Source organism: Leuciscus leuciscus (assembly GCF_965113295.1).
Source record: "Leuciscus leuciscus genome assembly, chromosome: 21".
In the NCBI taxonomy this organism is placed as follows: domain Eukaryota; kingdom Metazoa; phylum Chordata; class Actinopteri; order Cypriniformes; family Leuciscidae; genus Leuciscus; species Leuciscus leuciscus.
In genome coordinates this window covers 7,409,481-7,422,756 of record NC_138745.1, presented here as the reverse complement: position 1 = coordinate 7,422,756, position 13,276 = coordinate 7,409,481, and the positions used below count along the sequence as shown (strand labels likewise).

The window sequence follows — 13,276 nt, the reverse complement described above, 5'->3', positions numbered from 1 at the left end:
AGCGAATAGCCTCTTTCTATAATGTCTAGCACCCACTTCGAAACCCCGGGTAGCCTTGCCCATGCGTTTGCACGAATGGCTAGGGGTTGAATGCGAAGCGCGCTCTGGTCGCTCAGCGACAGAGGGGCTTCAGTGTGCTGCAACATAAGCGTCGCGCTTATGACATTTGAGGCAGGGGGCGCGCTGATAACAGTGGGCAGATTGCCCGCGCTCGACTCCTCTGCGGTGGTCAACCGAGAGGGGGAGGGCTGGGCGAGTCCCGTAAGACCTGTCATGTCTATGTGTGAATGTGGGCGTGGGATAGCGGGCACATTTACAACACTGAGAGCATTGTCTGCCTGAGCAGAGCGAATGCATGTTGGTTTCGTTTTACAGAAACCTTGAGACATGCAGAACGTAGTGTTTGTGGGCACTGGGCAGTGGGCACATTTACCACATTTAATGCGCAATCGATCTGGGTCGATTTCATGTGCGCGAGCCCTGTGCGACGGGCTGTGTTTCTGTGTAGGAATGAGCACTGGGCAGTGGGCATTTTGTCTACACTCATAACACCATCGGCCGTGGCCGGAACACCAGAAAATACACTCTATGGGATTTATCTGGGTAGCCGTAAAGCGGCGTTTGTGTGCAGGCAAGCGGGCTGTGTCGCCGACTTGTTTACTGCAGAATACACTGGAACAGTCGCATTTACTGGAACTGAACAAGCGAGAAGTTGCCATAGAAACAGAGAGCGTCAACATGCTGGCGTTTGTTTGCAGGCGTGCGTGCATTACAACAGGCTCGCTCACTGCAGTATGATATTTCCAGTCGCCTGAACTTCAGAGGGGAATGAGAAATGTGTGAGAAATAGAATTCGGCCCGGCCGCACCGGGACATTATCACTCTTTTCTCCTTTCGCCAGTGACGCACGGGAACCATAGAAACGGTGTTTGGGTGCAGGCGAGCGGGTTGTACAACGTGCTCGTTGGCTGCAAAATGCACATCTGCAATCGCCTTTCAGGGAACTGACAGAGCGAAGCATTGGAGGCATAATTAATCTGCCGTTAGACCGAGATTCGAACACCGGTCGTGTGAAAAACCAAAGATTCCGCCACTGAGCCACAGGGGGGAACACAAAGGCTTTCAGATGCACAAGCATATAAGAGCGTCAACATGTTTTCTTCGGCGTTTGCTTGCCGGCGCTGCAATATTTATATTTCCAGTCGCCTGATTAGGGAACTGAGAAATGTGTGAGAAAATTCAGGTCAGTCCAGCCTCGGCGGGACTAAAACACTATTTTCTCCTTTCGCTGGTGATTGACGCGTGAATGGGGCGCAGAGGCAGGGTAGCTTTCTTGTACGTAAAGAAAAACTAACCCCGACCGTCCGCTTCCAGCCTCCCCTGTGAACGGCGCATTTTGCGCGGCTCGAACAGAGGGAGAGAGAAAGCTAGCCCCGTGACCGTCCACTCCTGACATCCCCTGTGAACGGCGCGGTTTGCGCGGCTCGAACAGAGGGAGAGCAGGTATCATCCTCCAAGCAGGCAAGGCAAGCGGGCGCACCGGCGAGCTTTGCGGGTTGGGGGGGAAAGGGGCGTCTTGAAAAAGACGCCCGGCTCTTTTAGTGCAATGAGAGTGTGTGTCGCGGCGGCGAACACACACACATACACAAAACACAGTAGCAGAGAAAAGGATATGTACGCCGGAAAGCATCAGCAGGAACGGCGACTGAAGGCGGCGAGTTGTCGACCGGCAGCTTCAGATGCAGATAAATCCCGCTGGGTGCTTGAGTCAGACGGCGCGGCTTCCTCTCAGGATCCAGCGATGCGTAGCTCGCTGAAGAGATAAAAAACTGCCCAAACCAGCCTCTCTGGCCGTATTTATAGCCCTAGCCCCACCCGCTTTCGGCGGGACATGACGTAATGGGCGCGAAGCACCCTCATTGGTCCTGACGTCATGAGGGGCCTCTATCGATAGGCTGGTGCAGTTGCCGCAGAGCAGCCTATGGGCGCGCGAGCTGTCTCGCCCATGTCTGCATGCTGCTGCAATGCGTTTTACATTATTGCAAAATTAAGGATAATTTTTGGCTTCAATATCTCGAGGAAAAGAGGTTTTCCCCTAGCGTAAGATACTTACGCAAGTACGAGAGAACCTCTCGTAAGAGAACTAGTATGTTTGCATAGAGGTCCTCTTAATGTGAGGATGTGACATCTGTAGTACAATACAAATATAATACAAATTATATTTATATATTGTACATTACATTACACAATTTAGTTTTCCCTCAATTTTAATATACATTGTATATTATTTCACTTGTAGTTCAATTATCAGTAATTGAATTGATATTTTAGTATTGTAGTATTGAAGTTTAATGTTTTGATAGTGTATCATACGTTTTGGTAATACAAATAAAAAGTTTGCTTATTTGCAGATCAATACATATCATGTAAGAAAGCAAGTCATACAGGTCTGGAATGATGATGCTGAGGAAATAAGCAAGTAATGACAAAAACATGCATTATTGAGAAGAAAAAAAACAATCCTGTCTCGACAGACTGATAAAAAAAAAAAATAAAAAAAAAAACTGGGGGGGGGCATAATGACTATACAGTAAACGCAATACTAGGAGTGAGAATATTTGGGTATACAGGGAATCGATTTGTTTTATGATTCATAGGTTTTCAATTCGATTCAGGAATGATTTTTGCAAAATCACAAAGAGAATCAATTTGTTTCAATTCTGATTAAATTTTGTACTTGTTAAGTGCATTCATAGAATTAGGTAGATGTGTCAGAGTAAAGGAAGTGGTGACGGCGTTAAAAGCTTTTGACGCAACCGACCAGAGTTCGAATCCACGTTTTCAAGAACTCATTCCTCTCCCTTTTCCCATCGTTTATTTAAAATAAGAAAATAAATGAAAAGTTGTAGGTTTAAGGGTAGGTAGGGGTGGGCTTTAGGAACAGTGACAATGACAAGTAATGTCCCAATAAGGCAGCATCCAGTTATAATTGTAATAAATATTTGAATTTGAATTTCTTTATTGTCATTGTATGTGTACAACTCTTGTTGTACCCACCACAAAATTATACGTGCAGTTTCCACACTAGATGAAATTAATAAATTATTAAAATAACAATTTACATGTTTACAATCCGTCCAAACATATTTGATAGACACTATCATGAATCAGTGTCCAGTAGTATTAACTGTTTCCTTGATAAAACATTCTCTGTGCATTTCATCAAATTTGCCTAACAATTCAAATAATAATGAAAAGAAATTACAACACAACTAGATAAAAAGCTTGTTGGCTTGATTCAGAGCGTCAATGGCTCTGGGAATAAAACTGTTCCTCATTTGTGAAGTACGAGAATAAAATGCCTTATACTGTAACACCTCCCAGACTGGAGTAGTTCAAACATGTGATGACATAGCCTGGTTAAAACCAGACCATTCTCAGTAGTAACTGAGTTATGGTCTGGCAAAGCTTCATTAATAACTCATTTCCAAAGGGGCGTCACCAACGGATGTCGCTCAAATGCCTCTGGGCACAATTGGAAAGAGCTAAAACCAGTCAGAGCGATCGTCATCGTGTAAAGCCATATGCTGCGTCCCAATTCGCCTAAGTTATACTGCGCCATAAAAGTACTCTTTTGTGAAGAAAAGGTATTTACTTTTGAATACGTCGCAAAAAAGTACGGACATCGCTCAAATGCCTCTGGGCGCAATTGGATAGACCTAAAACCAATCAGAGCGATCGTCATCGTGTAAAGCCCGCCCCAAAATTTCTGATTGGTGCCGCGATTTCGAGGGATTAGAAATGGGCTTGAATGAGCTCTTTGCCAGACTACTTGCAGAGCAAATCTAAATTTGCCGGAAGTTGTCTGGGTTTTCCCAGGCTAGTGATGACATGGATGTCATGTAGAATCCTTACAGATGCTGATATAATATAATCATATTGTTAATATTGCCTACTGTTTTATAATAGGCTATACTACAGTACACTGAGGTTCAAATAATACCTACCACTATTTTCACTTGGTACAAAGAAAATATTGCTATTTGCACTTATGCAGACCATGCATCTTGCCGGGAAAGCGTGATAATTTTAGACATTCCGTGTGACCTGAGGCATCTCTGATGGTTTAGTGTAGGAGTCCCATTGCAACGCTCTCATGTTAAAGTGCCACTGTGTTGGAGAAATTCAAGGAAGAGTGGTGTTGATCGATGGAACGGCCACTCATACTTTCAGTCTGTACTCAAACCTGTTTGTTTCATCTCACCCTGAACACACTCCCCTCTCAAGAGCATATCACATGAGAGAAGAACAAGAGGGCAACAACTCTTTTCAGCACACTATTCTTTTTTTATATATATATATACACCATATGTAACCTTGCACATACATCTCATTTCATACAGTAGAACAAAAGAGGTATGAAGAGTTAGAGGAATTATCACTAGAAAAGACTCTGAGAAAGGTTTTGTGAAGGTACTGACCAGTTTTACTGACCTAAAGGTACTGACCTAAAGGCTGTCAGTTTTTAAAAAGAAGACATTATATTCTCAGTTCATGTTTGATTTGACACTCAGCTGATCTAAAACAGGAGATGTGAAAAGTAATGAAGCTGTGAACTCAAATAAAATTCAAATATAGCCATTTGGATACAGATTTTGTAAGAATGTTTTAATTTATTGTACCTATAAACTCAATTTATATGTTCAGATTGCAATTTATATTTGTCACAATTATGTTCAGTTTGTTTTTGTTCATGGACTTTTAGTTTGTAATTCTTTAGTTCCTGGTTTCCTTCTTATTCTTCTTATTTGTCTTATTTTCCCACCACACCTTTGTTACCATGGTCACTGTTATTAGTTCGTTTTAGTTTAATCTGTGTTTGATTAATTATCTTGTTTATGTACGTTTACTTGTTTCTCTACCCTGATGGATTATTACTTGTCTGGATTGTTGTTATTAAACTTTACAACACACCGCGACAATATTTGAAAATTAAAATATTCAGACAAATATTCATCAAAAATGTATCTGACAACAAAATTACTTTAAAAAATAGTTAACATGGGTTTTGACATTTTCATCATTTTGCACATTTACATTTACATTTATTCATTTAGCTGACGCTTTTATCCAAAGCGACTTACAATTGCTATATATGTCAGAGGTCGCACGCCTCTGGAGCAACTAGGGGTTAAGTGTCTTGCTCAGGGACACATTGGTGTCTCACAGTGGATTCGAACCCGGGTCTCTCATTATCATGTATGTAAGCACATTATCATGATATGGATAAAATTAATGAATATGAAAATGAAATACTGACTAAACATTGTCATCAAACTATTATAATTATAGTTACACTACCATTCAAAATTTTAAGGTCAAAAGTTTTATGTTTTTAAAAGAAGAGTCTTATTGTTCAAAGTTGCATTTGTTTTATCAATATACACTCAAAAGTACTAATAAAACTAATTTAAAAATGTATATTAAACTACAGTATATCTTTTTACATATTTGTATTTTTTCTGTAATGGCAAAGTTTCACATTTGAAACATAACATAACATCCTCCCTGAATCTGTGCTTTCTTTGATTGTATTACTGTACATACACTTCCTCATCACAGAAGTACCCCAGGGTTCTGTCCTCTGACCACAGGTTTTTTTTATCCCCTATACTAGATCACATCTGCTAGATTCCTTAATTAAAACACATGCCTTTCCTATCAATGCTATACCCAATTCCAAATCTAATATCCTCTTCTCTATCTCATATCTCAGCCAGTTTTAAATTAGATTAGAAAGTGGATGTGAACTAAGGGTCAATTTTTGCAAGACTGAGCTCATCCTACATGACGTCCCTCACACAATATCTCGTTTGAATGTCACACAGGCATCAATACCCAGTTGTTGTTTTTTTGTTTTTTTGTTTTTTTTTGATAAACAATTGACATTCAATGGCCACAGTGCAGTCACTGCCTCTTTAAAGATTTCTCTTCCACTTGAAACCCATAAAAAAAATGGTTCTTGCAATTGTTGCCATCAAGTAGGCTAAAGTAATGCAATATTATGGCAGAGAAAACATCAGTTTGAACATTGTCTAAAAAGCTTAAATCAAAGGTAGATCTTGGCTAATGGCTATGACCTGAAGATCTATCCAATGTTTTGGCTCATTATCTCAAGCAGGGAACACACAAATGAGCCTGTCAGCAAGGGCTCCAGCTGGACTCAGTGGTTTGGTTCTGGTTCAGCGATGACCTGTAGCTGTGGTTGATGCCAGGTGTAGAGCTGACATCCACCAATGGGGTTTATGCACCTCCTGGATGCTCTCCAGCTGATCCCAGCCCTTCAGACAGCCGACAGCCCTAAATCACATGTGTCATCTGCAGACTGGCAAACATGGCAGTGAATTAAACCAGCTCAGCCTCTGGAAAAAAAAGCTGCCGCAGTGTCATGCTGCTTACGGTTAGCGCCATGGTCTCGTGGCTGTCCAATTACATTGGGTTTCAAATCTGGCAGGGCTGAGCAATTAATCAATTAAATAACTGAGATTACAGCTGCCACAATTAACGTTCACATTCCATTCTATTTGGTCCCATTGCGTCAAAAATGGGTTTCAATAGAGAAGTTGAGCATTGTAACCAATCACAGACATATCCATTGAGCACAATGCATTGGTGCCTCAACGATGTTTAAATGTGTTTATCAGTAATAAACAGCAGGTCCATAAAATAAAAGTATTTTAAAGGTGCATTCAGTAGTTCTTTAGCAAGTGTTAGAATCATTGTTATTCGTGCACTTAAAGTACCGATATCTCAGTAATGTTAGACGCTGCACTGCAATCTATCAACAAAACACGTTATGTAAATTACCCTGAAACTAATGAGTTTTAGAGAACTGTCTACTCAAGAGCCCGACCGATTTATCGGTCTGCCGATTTTATCAGCCGATATGAGCCTGTCGCAGATATATCGGTATCGGCGTATATGACGCAGATATGCACCCATTTTAATCAGTGATGTTGTCTACACTGGATGTGGCGCGGCCCGTGGTTACAGCTCAAATGTATCATTCTCATTCTATCATTCATTCTATCATTCATATCACCAGAACCTGCCTCCATTACATATCTTTGTCACAAAAGTGTTTGATAACCACATTTGAGTGATCATTGCAAAACATGTGTTTATATACTGTGTATTCTATATACAGTAGCCTACCAGTCAAAAGGGGAAAGTTGTCCAAACTTTTGACTGGTACTGTACTATAATATACACATAAATAATATTACTACTGTATTATAATATACACATAAAAAATATCGGCCGATATATCGATATCAGGCTTTTTTTACTCCCTAATATCGGTATCGGCATCGGCCCCCAAAAATCTATTTCGGTCGGGCTCTAGTCTACACAATAAATTATTGCCTTACATGTACCAAAAAAAAAAGCAACTTGGGCATCACGACTCAATATTTTCTTTGTCATCAAATCTTTCCACCTTTTCTGCTTCTTCGGACGTACAGATAATTGCATGATAAGAACTGTTCCATTGCCTAATTTTTGATCTTCGCATCACCAAAAAAAAAGCAATACTTTCAGAACTACTGAACCAAGCAAAGCGAATATACTGTGCTCTACTACAATGACTGACTCCTACACTCGATGCCATTACTTACAATGCCAAAGCAGAAAATTGCACTTACAAATCATAATTGTGCCAGGTTTCCTTTCTCTAAGTTGAGTCCAGGCTAACATGTGAAGCACAAACTCAATCAGCAAACAAAGTAAACATAATCACAAAGAGGACAATTTGCTTTAAAGCTTTTTACTGCTCCATGTCAACATAACAAACATGATGAGGATAACAACGTTACAGAAAAGAGGTTTCCACATGGGCTTAAAAGCATATTCATAAATGTTTCAAAATTCAGCATTAAATACAATTATCTCTAGATGCAGGATGCTTTGTAATTGTGTGTGAGTGTGTGCGTGTGTGCGTGTTCACCTACAGGAACTGAGAACGATTTTAGTTATAGGAGTGCCTTTTCGGGGGACTATATTAGCTCCTGCTTAAGGTCTAACCCAGCACAATAGGAACTACCAGTGACGTAAATGTACGTTGATGCTGAACACGTGCAAAACACAGGCATCCGCCATTTGTAAAAAGCAGTGTAAACACACAGTTTATAACCTATATAGGGGAACTATCTGGTGTGAAACCTCCTAAAGATAGTAATACCAGTCATTTTTGACCATGTGGGGACATTTTTTTGGTGCCCATGAGGAAAAAAAGTATATCAATCATACAAAATTATGGTTTTTGCAGAAAGTTTTCTGTGATAGGGTTAGGGGATAGAATATACAGTCTGTACAGCATAAAAATCATTATGTTTATGGAATGTCCCCATAAAACATGAAAACGTGTGTGTGTGCTGTGTTGGTGTGTATGTAATTCCTTTTCAAAATACAGCTGAAATAATATTTTCAGTCAGATAAACAAAAAAAAGTAATGGTAATTGGCGTACTTCATTTCTCGTGAAATACTTCAAAAATAATGTTATTTGGAATAAAAAAGCTTGAAGCTTGGAATACACATATTATGAAGGGTAAACTACACAGCCAACAAATTATTGCCCATTAATGACTGAATACAAAATATGGATAGCCTCTTTTTATAAGTTTTGTCTCATCCCTTTTATTCACAGGACTAATGATATCCTGTATCTGAAACTACAGTGAGATGCCCGTTCACTTCCTCCTTAACTGTGGGAGCTGAAGTACAGCCAAAAATGCAAATCCCAATGGGTCCATTGCAAATTATCTGATCCGCGAAGAGAGAGGAGTCGACACTGGCGCGATGATGCTTGTTGTGCACAAGTAAACAAAACGTCTGGAAATAATTCAGCAGTCTACCCCTGATTTAGCATGACATTTCAAAGGAAGCCACTTTTTTTTCATCCAGATGTTCAAGTGTCAAACACTCTAAATCACATTTTCTAGGATGATGAGTGGTCATGTATAACTTTGATAAAAACAATGCTGCTAACCCCATATGAACATAAACACATGGTGGCTACAGTGCAATAGACAAAAGCGTGTTAGAAGACCAGCGGTTCTCACAGTGACCAATAGCCAGGGGGTCCGTGTAATAATTTGCTAGACTACCATATTTTCCGTACTATAGACTAGGTCTCGTTTTTTATTTTTCTCGTTAATATTTGGATTAGTGCTGAATGAGTCACTTTCACTTTAAATAACATTTATTTTAAAGCCTCAACAAATTTCTTTGTAATTCATTATTTAAAAAAAATTGCAGGTGACCATTTGCACAAATACAACAAGCATATTGTGTTCATTACTCCCACCCACATTAACTTTGTTTTTGTTTTTCCCTGTTAGAATTATGAGGGGGGTCCCTGGAAAATGTCCGGGTCCCTGGCCCTAAAAAGTTAGAGAAGCCCTGCTCTAGACTCCCTTAAAACTCATTCGTTTATTTAACTTGTCAACTAACAATGTTCAACAGTGTAGAATTCAGTATTTTTCTGAATTTTCTCTTAAACTGTAATGAACATTTCCACCACCATCTCAAATCAGCTTGTATTTTGTGACGGAAAAGGCAGATTTAGAATAAAATGGTTTATATTGTATTGCTATGGTTAATTAACTACTGTATATCTGAATTAAACAAAATTATTAAAAAAAAGTTTTGTTTTTTTTACTTTTATGCGTAATTTGACAATTTAATACTGATTAGACATTATATTAAATAAAACATTTTGTTCATAAGTGATATAATAAATGATCTTATACATCCCCTGAGCATCTCCTTTGAAAAACATAAGCCAATGTTATGGTTTAACATTAATATTCATGCAGTAAATTTTACAAATGCTTAGGACATTATGATGCAAATCGTTGATTTTATGATGAACATTTGCTCTTTGCCCCCGTCCCATAAAGAAGAAAACTGCTGTGACTCCTGTATTGCAGGAGGTATTGAAACTTAGCTTTTCTGGCTGTTTAAGGATTTTTAAATGAATAATTTCACCAAAAATAAAATGTCCACATTTACTCTCATGTCATTCTGATCCTGTGTTTTGTTTTTGATTTGTTCTTTATCTTTGTTGAAACGCAAAACAACAGAAAGTCTCAGAAATCCCAAATAATAATGTTTATATTTTATAATCATGTAGTAATGCCAATTTTTGATAAGAGAATTTAATACTTTGCAAATGATTGTTTTGACATTTCACTGTTTTTTTTTTCTTTTCATTTGGAACTTGCAAACCAAAAGATAAGATTATTCATAAATGAATGAGTCTGAAATCAGAGCAAAAAATAGTAAATACAATATGTAATATTACAAATCTGATTGATGAGCTGCATTTGAAGCCAATATAATATAACAGTTCCATTACAACATAACGTCAAAAAAATTCCATTATGCTATGAACTATTCATTTAATAAGAGGATATTCTTATGTTCTGCACTTTGACTGAGAAAATGCAATAAATAAATCAGCAACACAAGGTCACATTATTCATTTATATAGCTTTATAATTTAGATGATAACCTTGCTATTACTAAATATTAAATTAAATTAAAAGCCTAGCCTGTGATCATTATGGCAATTGTATGAATAATACTACTATAATTTGCTGCATTTGAAAGGTTAATATAAAATGTGGCAGAAAAATCTTGTTCATCCAGCACTGAAAAATGTCTTCCTTCAAAAAAATTATTCATTCTTATAGTTGGACAAGGTCAGACATTTTCTGAATAAAATCTTGCATAACAGTTTGTGTCACATAATATAGTTCATAGGGATAAATTACGTTTAAGTAGTCTGGTTTCAATGTTTTAAAGAAACCTGAAATAAACTGGCATCATCTCAACCTCCAAGCACAATGAAGAACATAATTCAGAAAATATGGGAGATATTTGCGAATACTAAAACAAGCAATATTTCTTCGGTTCCAGTCTGCCTGCTCTCACTGACACCTCCAGAGCATTACCCCTAGCAGAGCTTTAGGCTAGATTTACTCTTCATTTGATTGCAAAACGTTCATGCCTTTGGATTTAACCTTTACATTAGTGGTGCCTGCAGTTGACAAAGTCTCTTTAATTGACACTTGATCCTCGAGGAGGAAGTCTCACACATTGGCCAGAACAATTATGAGTCAATCAGAGCATGAAAAGATGAGGTCGGATCTAGTACTGCAATAAAGTCCAGTCTGCAATATTCAACTCCCACACACCAACTTGCACCAAATGCCAAACACCGCCCACTTTGGTCTGAGATATTACAAAATGGTATGACATACTTTAAACACATCATAAAAGCAACACTTAAAAATCTACATCAAACCGCATCTATAGTTCCCATGAGAGTCTTCACCCCAGAAGTCTCTCGAAACTAATTAATCTGTTTTGGAAGTGTATACATTGTTTTGCTGTCCCCCCCCCCCCTTACTTACTTAAGATGTACATTGTTTTTCAAGTAAACAATGTACATTTCAAGTAATTTAATAACTTATTGATAAAAGTATTCAATAAATTAAAGTGGTATGCACATTTATGTAATGCAGGTTCACAACAGAGATTGGGTGGTGAATTTGCACAAGAACAACTGGTAACACTTTACATTAAGGTTCCATTTGTTAACACTAGTTAACTATAGTTGTTACATTAGCTAACAAACAAAAATAATTCTAAAGCATTTATTAATCTTAGTTGGTTAATTTCCACATTTACTAATACATTATTAAAATCAAATGTTGTATCTGGTACTATTATTTATCGGACCTGAGCTAACGTGAACTAAAAATGAACATTTTTATTTCTATTAACTAATGTTAACAAAAATGTATAAATACTGTAAAAAAGATATTGATCATTGTTCAGTTAATGCATCAACTAATTTCATTATTGATGTACTTTACAGTTATTGAACCAAAATAAATCAAATCTGATTCATTTATTAATTACATTCTCAACTGTTTAGTGACTGTTTACTATAGTCTTTTAGAGCTGCTTTACAGCAGAATTGAATTATGTTTCCATCACTGATGTTACGCTTATGTTCAGAACGCCTGTCTGTCTTTTTGTATAAATAAACCTTGTTTATATGTATATCCTGTCTTCAGTCCATCTTCTTCATCTTGTGACAACTGAATCATTTTCCTGTTTATCTCTGTAAAGCTGCTTTGAAACAATGTGTATTTTGACTTCACTAACTAATGGAGTTTCCACAAAACATTGAATGCGGTTGGACTTGTCAGGCAATAGAGTGGCATAAAAGAAAAAGTAGTCTTTCTTCAATGAAGGCTCAAGGGGTCTAAAGAAACAGCTAATCTGAAAAAGGGTTTTAGACACCCCTTTTTTTGCAGTGAACATTCTGCCATCATTTACTCATCCTTATGTCATTCCAAACCTAAATGTTCCACAGAAGAAAGAAAGACATCCAAGTTTGGAACGACATGTGAGTAAATTATGACCCAATTTTCATTTTGTGATGAACTGTCCCCTACCCTGATATCATCTCGTCTGGAATAAAGAATAATCACAGAGGAACATTCATCTGGGCTGGAAACTACTTCTCTCTCTTAACATGACAGTCAAAAGGTCATATTGTCCAAAACGTACAAATTGTCTGGTTCACTAAATGATTGACTTCATTTTCCTGATGCATCGTCCCAATTCCTAATAATTATAGGGCCAGATTTACTAAACAGGGCAAATCGGCGTGAGAGCACAATCCCATAAAAGTGCCGATGGGAAGTGGAAAGTTCAAGTTCAAAATGGGCATTTTGACATAATTGTGTGTGCTGTCTGAGAGATGGGCTTTCTGTGTGCGCACAGAAACAATCTATCACAACACGTGAGTACCGCATTAAGTTACTTTCACAGTGTATTGCGCTTGAATGGCTTAAAATCACTTGAACGTTTTAACTGATAAGACTTAAAAACACATGAAAATTATAAACTTTCTTAAAGCAATACTCGCTCAATCTTTCAGATAGGTGATTATAGTTTTAGGGGGGGCTGAGACGACAGACGGGGGGGCGGCTAAAGCCCCACTAAAAACGGTTTAGAACTGCCACTGAGCAGAACTGACAGAACAGCAGATTATTTCTAAAATACCGTGTTTGTGGTCATTCAGTTTGAAATGTTGACTACAAACATGGAGGCATTTCACGGCATTCTCTCCATATTTACAATTATTTGCACCCTTTAGCCACTGCCTACAACGCACTGGAAACTGAAAATAACTTA

The 13,276-nt window shown here is 38.1% G+C and overlaps 1 protein-coding gene and 1 long non-coding RNA gene across 3 annotated transcripts in view; both read right to left on the bottom strand.

Annotated features, from left to right (window-relative positions):
• prkg1 (protein kinase cGMP-dependent 1) overlaps positions 1 to 13,276 on the bottom strand; it is a 173,996-nt gene that overhangs the window by 125,586 nt on the left and 35,134 nt on the right. The gene's annotated exons all lie outside the window — the stretch shown is intronic.
• On the bottom strand, positions 5,798 to 9,806 carry LOC309485004. The gene is made up of 2 exons (XR_014201016.1): positions 6,494 to 9,806; positions 5,798 to 6,414 (listed from the first exon to the last, which is right to left on the bottom strand). It is a non-coding gene; the product is annotated as an uncharacterized lncRNA (long non-coding RNA).